The 13541-nt window shown below is 35.7% G+C and overlaps 1 protein-coding gene across 5 annotated transcripts in view; it reads right to left on the bottom strand.

The window, feature by feature from the left end:
• Positions 1-13541, bottom strand: part of CNTN4 (contactin 4) — a 936335-nt gene that overhangs the window by 537686 nt on the left and 385108 nt on the right. The window contains exon 1 of one of the 5 annotated variants that reach the window (XM_004738400.3): positions 13241-13507. The exons of the other annotated variants lie outside the window; for them this stretch is intronic. The gene's annotated coding sequence lies outside the window, so the exon portion shown is untranslated. Of the gene's footprint in view, positions 1-13240; positions 13508-13541 lie in introns of those variants that run through there. 5 annotated transcript variants of the gene reach the window in all.

The following is a 13541-nucleotide window of genomic DNA, read 5'->3' as shown; positions in this document are numbered from 1 at the left end:
ACTTGCAAAACAGCAAATACACAGGAGTGGTAATCAAATGCAATCCAAACAGCTTTCCAAGGTGCATGCTGCATTAATAACATCACTATCCCCAGTGCATTGATTCCTCTCTAATAGGTGTTCTGTTCTGGGTTCTTATATTTAGTGATACATAGTAAAGATCTAATTCCAAGATGGGCATGACCTATGTTTTCTGACTTCAGCTGCCACTTTCAGGGATGAGAAAATACAAACTTGATACATTTTTATGTCTTCAGATACTACAGAATGGTTGAGAGAGCTCACCCACAGTTGCCTATCCTACAATGCAAATATTTTAAGCCACTGAAAGCTGAACTGAGATTGAGTTTCTTTCTTTCTTCTCCTTCTCCTTCTTCTTTTTTTCCCTGAATGTTCACTAAATTATTTTGGAGATATTCTTTTTTTTTTTTTTTAAGATTTTATTTTATATTTTAAATCAATTTCTACACCCAACATGGAGCTTGAATTTTCAATCCTGAGATCGAGTTGTATGCTTTACCAAGTGGGCCAGCCAGGCATACTACTATAAATTTCTTTATTCAAGTTTATGTATCTTGCTCCTAGTAAGTAGAAGGGACACATTCCTTGTTTTTACTTTTTATAGGCAATTTAACTTCTTGTCTTGTATTCAAATCTTTAATCCTCGTGTGGTAGGCCACTACTGAATTTGGAATGAAGGGACTAAACTTTTAGGAAATATTTATTTTCTAGAGACTAAAAAATAATTTGAAAAAAGATTATTTAGATCAGTAGAATTATTCACTGAAAAGCATTTTCTTTTATTCTACAGATTGCCTTTTTAAAAAATATCCACTATTTCTTCAGTGTTGGTGAAATGTACACATATATTTGTAAAAAAATCTTCAGTTAATGCTACTCTTTGATATATGTCCAAATGAATGAATTGTAAATGAATGCTCTTATGGGCATTATTTGTAACAGCCTAAGAAAGCTGAAACAACTCAAATGTCAATTATCAGAGGAATGGATAGATAAATGTGGTATGCCAACACAATGGAATATTATTTGGCAATTAAAAAAATAATGAAGTACTGATAAATACTGCAACATGGATAAACCTGGAAAACATGATTCTAAGAAGTCAGTTTACATACGAGCTTCTATATAAAATAATCCCATTTATATGAAATATCCAGGAGAATTAAATCCATAGAGACAAAAAATAGATGAGTGCTTTTCTAGGGTTAAGGGAGGGTTTAGAAGAAAGTAGAAGGAACTGCTAACAGGTACTAGGTTTCTTTTGGAGATGATAAATATATTCTAAAATTGATTGTGGTAATGGTCGTACAACTCAATATACTGACAACACTCATCTACATCTTAAATTTGTTAATTATATTGACTATGAATGAATAACTCAGTAAAGCAATTTAATAAATATTTACTCGAGTGAAATAAGTCAAGCAGAGAGACTTAATTATCATTCTTAATTTTCACAATCTCTTCAACAATGCCACACATTCACAGTGGATTTTGTAATAGAAATATCCTTTCAAAATGAGGAAATACATGTATATTTTTATAAAATAAAGATCACTTTTTGAAAATTAAAGAAGGCAGGCATTAAACTCGATTTCTAAGTATCCAGATGACAATCTAAATATCCACCTATTTTCTGAGGACTCTGGGTAAAATAAAGTGGAGGAGACATACATACCCTGTTCATGATAAATGCACCTCTTGGAAAGAAGCTCTGTGTTGTTGTTTATCCTTTACCTTCCTGACTCTTCATACTGACTCTGGATTTTATTACAGGGGTAGCCTTCTGTAAGTTCGAAGCTAAGGTCATGTCCTTTCAGCTCAAATCCAGACTTGAGGCATAAATCTTTCAGAAAAGATCCTTCCACACTTGCATCACAAAGACTCTGACACAAGTCACAGTGAAGCAACTTTCATTAAGTTACAGCAATAAATGTACTTTCATTTGATGGACTCTGAAAAATTGCTCTATCTTTCCCTATTCCCATGACAGCTGTCATCATGTCACAAATGGAGGAAAGTTTAAAAAAGAAAGGACTCTCACGTCCCCAACAGTTGTCATGACTAGCAACAACATAATATGCAATGTTACCAAGGGGAAATAAACACTGTATAGGAAACTAGAGCATGCATAAATTAGAAAAGCCTACATTTCACTTTCATAACTGAAGGATAAAAGAAAAAGAAACAAACAATAGTATCATTCATAAAACTTCAGAATACTTCCTATGGGCTTACCTGTCCTATCTCTAGTATATATCGCAATTCCTAAGATTCTGGAGAAACATCTGTCCTAGTTACAACATTAAAAATTTTTTACTTTACATGTCCTGAAATAACTAACCATAAGACTTGGGTGCCAGGCAAAGATCTACCAGATCGACTTAGAATAGAAAGCAAAAGATTGAAGGCATAAAGCAGTGAAACAGAAAATCAGACACCAACTTTTAACTTGACAGTCTGATAGAAACTGTTGACCTAATATATTTTTCATATTTCAAATACCAATACAGTGAGAAAAAGTTGAGGGGAAGAAAAAAAAAAAAAGATGCCCAAGAAAGAATTCCTTAGTTATAAAATTCAATGTGTGCTGAAGAGGGAATTCAAATTGGTCTTTACTCATATTTCTCTCATGTGATACAAACCCAAAACCTGAATGTCATCTTAGAGCTAATTATAAATTTAGAATCTCAATCCTCATTGCATCCCACTAGGTCAGAGTCTGTATTTTCACACATTAATGCTTGAGAAGCACTGTTGACCATTTTCCTACCAGAGACATTATCTACTATTTGAACTCTTGGACCACTAAAATAACATGTTTCTTACTACTAATGGCTATTAAGTAATATTAACATGAGAAAAGAAATGTAATATAACACAATTCATTCTGTATTGCTAAATTAATTAAAAGTTCAACACAACCGATCTCTCATGTGAGAGCTTTGCTAAAGCCTCAATATTGATGTCAGGTTAAGAGATATTCTAAATCAATTGATATTTAAGACTACATCATCTGTGAAAGTCTCTGTGGAAAATGCAACAACCTTGTTAATACTGAGTATAGATCTTTAATGTTAAAATAGTATATCAATTTAATGCTGAGGCATGCTGTAACTCTGTATAGGAAGGCAGTGTTTGTACAAACATGATTACTAAAAGTATAGAGGAGGAAGGGAGAAATAGGTAAAGGGGATTAACAGCATACTTATCATGATAAGCACTGAGTAATGTAGAGAATTATCGAATCATTATATTGCAAAACTGAAAACTAACACGGTGTGTCAGCTATACTAGAACTTTAAAAAAAAAGAAAAAAATTAAATATGTAAAAATGTAATAAAATAAAGAAGGCGGTACTTCTAAACCATTAAAGGCATAGAGCTTGTATTGTGATGGTGGGTAAGGTCATATACTTTGAATTGGCCAGTGTATATAATAGCTGTTTAGGGAAACCACATGCTTACCAAATCCAGTTATGTCAATAGATGATATGCCTGACTATTAACAGTGAAATAAATCCTTGACTGCTCTGTTTAACTGAGGGAGTAGAGTTAGAAAGCCATTGAGCCTGAAGGCTCTGAACATTAACAACCATCCCACTCAGTTTCCTAGGATGAGGTCCAGACCACTTTACTGAAGCTCAGAGCTAGCTTTCTGGTAAAAGGAACTACCACTTTTCTACCTCTGAAAAATATGACATCAGACACCCCCACAATTAGTCACTGCAGAGTTCTCAGCCCTCAAAAATCAGAAAAAAAAAAAAAAAAAAAAAGACCAAACTGTCATCTACTCCATAAGTGCCTCTAACTGGCTACTTATAAAGCTTAGGTAAGCTCCTGTGTTACCTAAAAGGAAGTTATAAGGGAAAGAGAAGTGAATAGCCTTTGGGAAAGAAATTATAAGGCAGACAGATACTATATATTTTAGTACCAATTTTCTTTTTACACATTAAAATGTAAGAGTCTACTAAGAGTCCCTTTGCACCTAGTTGCTATAATATTTACTTACAAATTATTATTTTTAATACAAACAGCACTCTGCAGTTATAAAACACCTTATTCCAAAAAGCTCAAAATGTTTCTCCACATATTAATTCAACTCTATTCAAGAACATATCCTAGGGAGGGAGGGATTGCTATACCCATATTGAGGGTATAAACAGGGTTATAAATAGGTTTCAAATTAGTCTGCTTGCTCAACTCAATCTTTTAAAGCAGGTAGAAAGGAAAGCATCTGTGAGGAACCTGTTGGGGAGGTGGAGGTCAGCTTTTCTCTTAGAAGCAAACAGAGGGGGAGAGCTGCCTTGTTAACGTGGTGGCTTAATCACAAATACCTAGTCATAAACGAAGAGTTTGACCCAATCACTCAGCTATTATAGGCCAACCAAATTTGGGTCCACAAAAATATCTGGAAGATTGTTTTATTCACCGACTTCATATGGGTCGTATAGGATCAACTTTAAGAACACAGGACTTGTAACTGGAGCAAAGAGACAAAGGAGCTAAAGGAAGCAGTGGAGACTGTTACAGATCCCAGGGGTTGCCTACAGAACATGCCCTTCCCTCTTCTTCACAGATAGATGCCCAATTAGAATGCATTTAGTTGGATAAGGGAAACAATTTTTTAGTTGTTTTGTTCAGTGCTGTATCCCTATACCGTAAAAGAGGGTGAGGTAAATAGTCGACATTTAATTAATAATTTTTAAAGAATGAATGGATGTAAGACAGCAGTCCTGAAGGTGGACCTAACCGGCTAATTCTGTCAGCCACACAGGTCTGAAAGGAAAACATCTATGCCTAAACATCAAAGCACGTGCTCTTTGTTCCTTTACCAGGTATAACTTCTGAAATATCTTATGTAAAACTGAATAGCATATAGGCTGTGTCTTGAAGTCAAAACAAGCAGAAATGAGATCATCATTTTGTCTCTCAAATGTGATCAAAACGTCTGCAGATTTCCTCTACTTGCTTGATTAGATACATACTCAGTGAGAGTCTACAGAAAGTTAAACAGCAAGAAAGAAAGAAAGAAAGAAAGAAAGAAAGAAAGAAAGAAAGAGAAAGAGAAGGGAAGGGAAGAGAAGGGAAGGGAAGGAAAAAAAAAAGAAATGAATTATCTACTTATCCCTTTTAAAGCAGTATAAATTCTGTTGGGCAACTTTAGTGCCAAATAAAAATCAAAGAAAAATACTACATGTTAATAAAACCAATAATTACAATTGTAGTGTATTAAACTAAATTACTGAGGTATAGAAAAATATGTTTATTTATTGAAATCTGTGTGATCTACTTCATCTTTTTATCAGTAAAATATGACTTCTTAAATTTGACCTCTACAAACGGACAACTCATGAGACCTGATATTGTTAAAAACAAGTTTTACAGGAATCCCAGTATGCTTTGTTCTGTTCTTTTAAATTCCTCCCTGAAAGTACATAGAATGCATTGTTAATGTACTTTTCATCTTGTAGGTAGGCTACATGCTACCTCATGCTGTAAAAGCCCATGGTTTCTCCCCCATCACTGAGTAGTTTTCAAATATCTTTTAACAGAGGATGCAAACTGCATGAGTATGGATCAGATGGCTTTGTTTTGGCTTCCAACATTTAAAAATTAATAACATTTAAAGTTTTGGACATGTGGAAACACTAGACTCACAATCCTATGTAACAATAGTACGTAGGAGGAACACTTACATGCTATTCTGACATGACCCTGTGGATTACTTATTTTCTGACCCGTGGTCTACTTCATTCATTCATGTTTTCAGTCTGGCTTCTACAGGCCTTTGTTTTTTGATTCTCTGGCTCTCAGAGTTCCTACATCATGAAATGTGCATAAAATCTGAAGAGAAACTCAAGAGTCAGTCTCTTGTCAGGGAAAGAGCACCATATGGAGCTCTGGAAACACTAGGCTCCATTCCTAGTCATACTACCAGACCACCATTTTATCTTGGGTAAGTATCCAAGCCCATTAGAAGAGAGACAGACGAGGCAATCTGTAGATAACTTCAGACTGGAAATCCCATGATTTCCAGTCCCTATCTCCTTGTTTGCTAGGCTGGCCATCCTTGAACATACAGGAAATAACCTATGGCAGTGTCACTTGCATGAGACACAGTCTGCCATATTCAACAATGAGTTCTAGAAGTGCTTATCAAAAAAAAATAATAAATAAAATCAATAAAATAAATTAAAAAATAAAAAAACATCTCAGCCTTGTCCTAAGCAATTATATCTATAAAATGTATTTTATTTATAAATTACATATTTTTCCATTAACACATTCATTAAAAAACCTACCTAGATATTGCCTAAAGTTATCACATATTCCACCAAAGGTATCTGCTTCACAATTTTAGAAAAACTCCCACGTGAAGTCCAAATTTTATTAAAAGTTACTTTTATAGAATTATCAGAACCTTCACCAGACTTCCAAATACGTTCCTAGTTCTACCTTCCAGAATACTTTGAGACTGAAAAGTGTCATATACTTGAAAATGTTTCTCAGGTGAAATATTTTACTCTATCACTTTACATAAACATCTTGACTATCATTTACAAGATATGAAAATGATCTGGAAAAAAAATACCACTAAAACCATGTTAATCATTCAACCAGCTCTTGATGAATAAAAATTTTCACCAAGATTTTAGCTTAGATGTATACACAGACACAAACATCAGTTAGCCTGAGAACTGTTTTTCTCCTCATAATTTAAGTAAGAAGGTTTAACCGTAAAGTCATTTTTCAAGTTTCACATCTCTTAAATGTACTCACATGCCACAAAAGGTACTTTCAACAAGAAATATAATACTACAAGAGAGGTTAACAACAGCAATCAACTAATACCCTTGTGGATTCCTGCTGGGAGAGGTGGAGGGGGACTCCAGGGAAGGACCGTGTCAGTCTAAATCTGCTGCTATTCTTCTCCATGAACAACAGCCAGACAGCTGGATGGGAGGAAGAGTCACGCACCTTAAATTACCAGATTCACACTTAGCACACACATCATAAAGATGCCAGAGACCATGTTTGAACACATAATTTGTTCTCTTCTGGGAGATGGTGGTTGTTTCCTCCTCTGGTGTCAGGCATGATGCCTGTGTGTGAGCAACTCTACCAGTCTGAAAGATATACAAATGCACTGAATTCTCAGTTGTGCGTTCTTGCACACGACTGTGTGCAATTAGTGTCATGACTCATTTAGAGGATCATGTGTAGTAGATAAAGGAATTTATCTGAATGTTTGGGAGACCTAAATATATTAATCTCAACACCATACTCAGTTGAAGAGAATTGAAAGGAAATGATTTTAAGAAGTCATTCAGTATTGTGTAGTATTACAACCAATAAAAATAATTTTAAATTGACCTCTTGAGCTGTCAAAGGATTTAATAAAACTAACCTCCTGGGACTCAGGCGTCTACCCCATGTCCTGTGACAATTTAGGATAACACATATAAACGGTGTGTGGGTATGTCTTGGGAGGGGAGATCATAAACACAGACATTGGGAGAAGGATCCAGACAATTCACTCCCAAGTACATATACAGCTACACAATTTGCATATACACTTGTGTACCAATATCTACCATAGTAAACACAATATCCAAAATAACTACTGCAAAAACCTTCATTGAAATAAGACAGTCTACCTCTGGTACCATAACAATCACTACATTTAAGATAATTATATTTTTAAAGCTTGTCAGGGCAGTACATTTAAGTTCCAAGAGTATTCCTTTTTCTCTGTATCTCATCATTGATGTAAATTTCTTAAAAATCTGCACAGTAACTTAACAATACCTATGCCAACTATTTTGGAATTAGTCCCAGTGTCCTTAAACTCAATATGTTTCCTCCCTCACACCATTTTCCTCTGTAGGAAAGCCACATCTCTTTCAACTACAATATACTCATTCCTCCACTTCCTTATTTACATTTTTTTTTTCCAGGGCACTTACATTTCTATCCCTTGATATAGGGTTTCCTTCTGGCGAGACTTAAATCTGTCTCCTTTAGTCCCCTTTGCCAACTGCCTGGCACAGGCGGCGTCTCTAAATTCTGTCATATCCTCAGAATCTGTAGCCCTGCATTTTATATCTAACCATAGAAATACTTTATTCCTTTGCAGTTCTTTCTGAATAGCTCCTCTCAGTATTAAATCATCCTGTTCCTTCCTTGAAACAACAGAGAGATTTCATGCTAATATGCAGAAGGACATTTGTTCCTACTTTGGAATATAAGTGAAGACATGCGAAACCATGTACAAAACCCAGAGCCATGTCTAAATCCAATTTACAACTCTACCTTTTTAACTACACAATAAAACAGTCTGAAAAACCATTGGAGCTATTAACTAAGTGATACTGAACTGAACATCTCAAGTCATCAGAAGCACTGGTTTAAATCCAAAAGCAGAGCCCCTGGAGCTGCCTGGTAACTTTATAATCAAGGGTTTGAAAGCCACAAATTATCAAACCTATCTGTCACCATTATATTTTTTGCATAGAAATAGTCCATAAGTACAAATCATTTTGGTCATGGAAGGATGCACGACTATAAAATAGAGGAATTGTGTCACGTTACTGATTCTACTTACAACACGGCCTGCTGCCTGAAAAGCCAGGCTATCTACCCAATATTATGAGATTTGGAAAATTAATTTTATACTCTGCATGGATCACATCAAATATAGTCTACAAGCTCAATAAGGAATAACATTAATATTCAAACTTGAGAGTAGGAAGCCACATATACAGGGATTTCCTAATGGTAAAATTTGAGCGAAAAATTAATATTCTAACTTCCATTTAAAAGCTGCCTTAACACTACTCTGCTCTGGAATAAGAAGTGGAGCCAATCCAAGCTATTACTGTTCTCAAATGGGCACTTACCACCCATCTACAAGTATACTAGTTGTTAAAAATAGAGATAAATATTGTCCACTATTAGGAAGGATATTAGTCTGTAATTATTCTGTGCCATTCTGGTTATCCGGCCAATGCGAATTTTTATTTCATTTAACAATGAAAGAAGCAAAAAACACTGCCATCCTAGTACTAACAAATACCAATTCTGAAATTAATTTAGCTGTTTCTAGTATTTGTAGTAAAGACACATAAAGGGAATTTACTCACAATTTGGTTTGAGCACATCAAGAAGCCCAAGACTCATCAGTAGTGAGATTAGTAAATTCGTAGTTTGTAGTTTTTAACTGAGTCTTCACTCGCAATAAATAGTCTGAGATCACAGAAAGAGCCCCACAAATAACATTTTCCATAATTTTTTTTTATCTGACTTAAATTCCACAAGGTCGGCCACTGCTTTATGGTGTCAGGAATATACAGTTGATCCTTGAACAGGATTCATCTACATAGGTCCCCTTATTGGTGTTTTTATTTTATTTTTTTATAAATATAGTCCTGTAAATGTACTTCTCTTCCTCATGATTTTCTTTTCTCTAGCTAACTTTATTTTAAGAATACAGTATATGGGGGCACCTGGGTGGCTCAGCTGGTTAAGAGTCTGCCTTCAGCTCAGGTCATGATCCCAAGGTCCTGGGATCAAGCCCTGTATCTGGCTCTCTGCTTATTGGGAGGGCCAGCCTCTCCCCCTCCCCCTGCTTCTCCCTCTTTCCCTGCCTCTCTACCCACTGCCTGCTGTTTCTCCTGCTTGTGCTCATTCTCTTGTTCTGTCAAATAAGTAAATAAAATCTTAAAACAAACAAAGAATACAGTATATAATACATACATATGTTAATCAACTATTTTTATTATCAATAAGGCTTCTGGTCAACAATAAGCTATTGGAAGTTCAGTTTTGGGGGAGTCCAAAGTTTGTGTAATTTTCAACTGTGCAGGGACATATAACATGCCAAATATGTGTCAATCAACTGTTCATGTTATCTTGTAACGCTTCTGGTCAACATTAGGCTATTGGTAATTAAGTTTTTGGGGTGTCAAAAGTTATACAAAGATTTTTGACTGTGCAGGGGATCAGAGCCCCTAACACCTTCATTGTTCAAAGGTCAACTCTATTTCTTTGGTACATCTTTTTTTTTTTTTTAATCAAGCTCTTTAGTTCTTTAGCACCTACTACATTGAAGTGTACACTCAGTTGTGAAATTGTTTTTGTTTTAATTTTAAAGTAAATATTGTTAGCTTAACACACTTGGATAAGTCCTGTTTAATCACCTCAAATCTATAAGACAAGATATTCTCTTACTTTAGAAATTAATATGAACAATCTAGACACACATATATTCATATCTATAACTTTCAGGTCCCTTCTGCAAAATCATGTCTAGGATTAAAATTTAATACACAACAGAGCATGACATCATTATATACCTTATTTACACCTTGATGATCTCTCAGAAGAGAAGGAGGTAAACAAACAGATCAAAAGAACAGGCATTCCCAACTTCGTTTCTTTTTGATTTTATAACAACTCACTAATAAAAATGGGGGAGAGGGAACAGGGGACAAGGGTAAAAAGGGAGGGAATAGGGATAAAGAGAAAGAAGAAGAAAGGAAGGGACTAGGGAAAGGAAAGAGAAAGCAAAGAGAAAGGAAGAAAAGAAGAATCCTAGTAATATTTTGCATCAGATGACATTTAAATCGCATTTCACTCAGTCCCTGGACAATTCGAAGGGCTTTTCAGGAGTGAGTGAGAGATTAAACTGAAGTGTCATAGGATCACAGACTTCCTAACCTAGAAAGTATCTTAGAAATCATATCTAGTTTTACAGGGAAATGCTGAGGCACAGAGAGGTAAAGTGGCTTGTTAGAACTTGCACAGCAATTTGAAAGAACTTAACTCAAGCTTCTACAGTTATTGATAATCCATTGAGTAGATTCTTTGACAATGCATAATAGACAAGGCTTGCTAACATTTAAAATCTGCCCAAATTTTCAGGGCTATTAAATTCATTTTTTGTTCCATCATATTCACTTGGAAGTTATTTTAGAGGTAGTTCACAGAGCTTCAACCTGCACCTCACATTTGCTAACCCAACCTGTCCCAGAGGGCTGGAGTGCAGTTTGTGAGCAAGGAGAACCTGCTTACAACTGCTTCTGAGGATGCTGTGAAGTCCTCTTTGCGCTTAGCTGTGTCCCCTCTGGGTACAGACAAAACATTTGCCAAGTGCTCACAGCACACACTGCCAGGGGCTTTACTTTCTACTCATGTGCCCCCTGTCAGGATTCCTTCCACTTTGTTCAACCTCAGCACCTTCTTGATCCTGAGGGGTTCCTGTAGTCAGAGTAGCACAGAAACTGTCTACCAGGCATGTTGGGTGGATTTCTACGCACGCAAACATACACAGAGACATACGATCCTTACATATTAAATGTAAGACTTTTCCTTTATTACTTACAACATTTTTACATTTATTTTGAAGACCAATTAAATCACCAGAGCTTTAAAATCACCTCTTACAAGGCATATTTAACACCCATCTGACTTCCCCATCTGTCAAACGACCAGACCCTAGACTAACCTGTGAAACATCCAATCCCCTTTTCTACAGATGAAGCACAATTAGGGAGTGAGTGTCCCAATTTTTAGAAAATAATCAAAACATTTCTAAAGTAACAGAAGCACACTATAAATCTTGCTAAATCTCCTACAGCTCTGTGGTGAACAGCCACAAAAAATGTTTAATATCATAGGCTGTGAAATTTCTAAATGTTTGAATGGAAAATAAAAATCAAACTTAATTACTTTAGGAAAATACTTCTCTACAAATGGCAAAAATTCCCACCCGACCACACACACACACACACACACACATCAGGACTACTTTCTCATAATTTTAAACAAGGCAGCATCTTTGCAAGATCATATCCTTGCACTAGTTAGAAAAACACCAACAATTTTTGTTTTTCTAAAAAAGAGCCGAGGCTTCCTCAGTAACTATCGCCTGCAAAAGTCAGCTCGGTTTCAGAAGCATGATGCCATTCTTTTGTTTAGAGGAACTGTAACCATCAAAACCACTTGCGTACATTTCAGATTTGAGTGATTCACATCCTTCAACACACTTGTTTTTGGTTTTTGTTTCTTTTTTTCCCCCCAGAAAACAGACTTCTCTGCAAGGACAGCCTTGGGACTGTTCGCTACCCAGAGGTTAACACAGCCATTCTCCTTTTGCTCCATCTGGCCAGATGTTAAGCTTTCTTTATTGGCTTGTTACCTTTTCCCTCCAAACCTCAAGCCCTCAAAACTCCTGTGCTCCTGTAGACAATCAACTATTTTGAGTCCTTTCTCCCTTGTATCATTCCTTTCAACCAAACCTAATGAGAACAAACTCTGCCTCCACCAGTGAGACACTTTCATACTTCACAGCCTGTGGTTTTTCTCTGCTCTGAGAACTTACTGTCTATTCAGGAAAATTGTATTTCCACTCTGGAAATTACAGGATCCTCTGGCTCCATGGTCTCAAGATCATTGAGGGCACTTTGATACCCCTTTTCAGATATGAATGATGTCAAGTTCATTTTGGCCCATACCAGCTCTGGCCATTGGTTCAAGCTCAAGCCTCTTATATTCAAATTCTATTCTTACAACAGCTCAATTGTTCTATGTTCGATCCAGGAAGAAAAGTGTGATTTATATTTAGGTTAGGGAAACCCAGACAACAAAATTCACATATCCCTTTCCTTAGTGATAACAATCTTTAATTTCACTAAGCCATTGATCATTTGAGAGACACCATGCAAACATTATCAACAATATTAATTTCTAATATCATTTTCATGACCAATTCATCTTGCATGGATAACAAATATTAATTTGATAGACTATTTGAAGACACATGAAGGATAAATGAACTCAGATTTGAAAATCTTTTTTTTTTTTTTTGGTTTTTAATTAACATTACTTCATAAACAGTGGCACATTCAAAAGCAAAACTGAGCTAAAGAATAGATTCTTATTTTGAAACACTGAACCTCAGCATGAAAAAGGAGATACGCAATTTATATGTGTAAATATTCCTAATATATTACTCCCACTCCCCACCCCTGGCAAAGTTTCTAAACAGCATGCAACTGAAAAACAGGAGAAACTTTCCTGTTTCTGCCTTTCTTAGTGGCAGCAGAGAGCCGCAAAATAAAGTATCTTAAACAAATTCTGGAAATAATGACACACTCTTCTCTTATACAGAAGTGCGTGTCAGATGATCTCTTTACGTATACATTACTTTTACTTACATTTTTCTTGCAATAGCCAGAGATCCAGAAGATAAACATATGCTCTCACCATCCTGAGCACCACAGACAATACAGTCATGCTTCCAAATTAAAAATAAAACCAAATCTTTTTAACTTCTATAAAAGCATTCTGAAAGGTCTCTTATTTTCCTCTATGAATAAATTATAAAAGAGATCTGACAGAAACAGCAAGCTCTAAACAGATTACACTCTGTCTCACCAGCTTGATTCAACAAAGAGCGATGGAATAGAAAATCAAATGCAGCTTGCAAAGTCACATTCACACGGAGCTGTAGGGAGA

This window comes from Mustela putorius, unplaced genomic scaffold (assembly GCF_011764305.1).
Source record: "Mustela putorius furo isolate JIRA1106 unplaced genomic scaffold, ASM1176430v1.1 tig00003850_pilon_pilon_pilon, whole genome shotgun sequence".
Classification (NCBI taxonomy): Eukaryota; Metazoa; Chordata; class Mammalia; order Carnivora; family Mustelidae; genus Mustela; species Mustela putorius.
This window is presented reverse-complemented; position numbering and strand designations above follow the sequence as displayed.